The sequence below is a fragment of the Aptenodytes forsteri genome, unplaced genomic scaffold (genome assembly GCF_000699145.1).
Source record: "Aptenodytes forsteri isolate BGI_AS27 unplaced genomic scaffold, ASM69914v1 Scaffold243, whole genome shotgun sequence".
In the NCBI taxonomy this organism is placed as follows: Eukaryota; Metazoa; Chordata; class Aves; order Sphenisciformes; family Spheniscidae; genus Aptenodytes; species Aptenodytes forsteri.
In genome coordinates this window covers 624,230-626,195 of record NW_008795314.1, presented here as the reverse complement: position 1 = coordinate 626,195, position 1,966 = coordinate 624,230, and positions in this window count along the sequence as shown.

The following is a 1,966-nucleotide window of genomic DNA, read 5'->3' as shown; positions in this document are numbered from 1 at the left end:
GCCACCCCGGACCCTCCCTCCCTCCCTCCCTCCGCACAAGCACCATCCCACAGGAAAAGGGCAGAGTGGGTGGTGGGAAGGTGCCCACCACGCCGAGGGTGCATGGAGGGGGCTGTAGGCGACGAGCAGTGTGTGAAGCATCGGCTGCTCGGCTTTGCACGGGTGCCAGGTCAGCTGCTTGCTCGGGGCAGAGCCGAGGGCTCTCCCCAGCCCCCCTTGCCGGGGGTTTCTCCTCCACACTTCCCCCTGGCACGAGTCGGGGGTATCATCCCCAGCTGAAATATCAGGTAAGTTCCTGCCGCAACAACAACTTGGCTGCCGAGCCCAGCTTCGGTACCTGGCTCACAAAGAGGACAGATCCACATCCCGCTTTATCCAGGCCACGAGTACGGCAGCCCACTCCTCATCTGCAATAGATCCGGCTCACGGGTCAGTGCAACCCCTTGTAGCACCGTAAATGAGACCCATCCACATCTGCTCCTAATGCATCCTACCATGGTCCAAGGGTGCAAGGAGCAGCAATCCCACCTCCATGTCCAGCCCTTCTGCTGGGCTAGATCCGAAACCCCTTCCCCAGTCAAAGGAACAGCAGAGGGGGGTTTGGAGTTCAGGTGAGGGTTTTTTTGTCCCACAGCACCCTTTTGCCTTAGAGTCCAGGGTTTGTCATGGCTCAGACCTGGCTGCACCTCCCATGGTGCAAAGTGTACGCATACCAGAGCAGATGCAACGGTGGAGACTGCATTTTAGCTCCCCAATAAATCTGCACAAGGAAAACTGCATCCCCTCAGCTTCAACACAAACAATAGCAACAGCCAGATGAGAGAGTCACATATTTCCTGCCTTTCTTGGAGATTAAAAATACAAGCAGGGCAATTTTGGCCTCTTCATTATTAATACAGCATCATGGTGGCTGCTGATCGACTCCCTAATGATGGTGGCTGAGCATTGATTCAAATGAAAGCAAGGAGCAGGATTCCTTTCGCTACAAGAAGTAGGAAGCTCAAGTAAATATGTGTAAATGGACTAAGCCCCAGGAAAAAGGAGGATGTGCTCATGCCATTAAAAACTGCAGCAAACGGGAAACAGGCATGGGCGCAGCTGAAGATGGCCCAGGCAGTTTAAGTCTGGTATTTCCTAGTTTCTGAACGCTTCACTCGGCAACCTCAACATTACCCTGGCCCTTTTCGAGATGCCATTTCCTATATTTAAACAAAAATTCTGAAAATTCAGAGGTTGTGTTGTTTGGGGTTTTTTAAATCGTAACAGACATTTACTGCAACACCAGAGCTGGGACATGAGGCTCTGATGCTCGAGCTACAGCAATGGATGCTGGCAAAGAGCAGACCGTTACTGTTGAGGGGCTGAAGGCAGAGGGACCCGCTACACAGATGGCGTAGGACGCTGCAGATGGAGGAAAGCTGGGCTTCAGTTCCTGATGCCGGAGGGGAGCGTGTCTGCTCACCTCCCCTGGTCTTCCCTCTGGTCCCATCCACCAGCAGTGCCCAGCTCTTGTCAGCCCCAGCCTACCTCCCACTGCCACAGTTCTCCTCCCTTGGCACTGGGGTAAGCAATGCTGCCAGGTGCTGGAGTTAAAAAGGGCAATTTGAGCTACAAGCAAGAAACATATTATTTAAAAAAAATAAAAAAGTATTGTAGTGATCATTCCCCACCAGAACCCTGGAGCCAACCAGAAAAGCTTGGGAGCAGCCGACTTCCACCATGATCTTCGGTGTCCTTGGTTTCTGGATGTCCTCCTTTCTCCATCTGAGATGGAGGATGTTTATGTTGTCTCCTGTAAAGCATCTCTGATCTCACCTACAGACACCCTGACAGCCCCAGGGCCACCTGACACCGTATCCCTCCTCTTCATCCCAGCAGCCTGGAGGAGCAAGGACCAGGACCAGGACCAGCTCTGCTCAGCACCTCCAGCTGCAAGGAGGAGCCCATTTTCTCACCATGGGTGTTG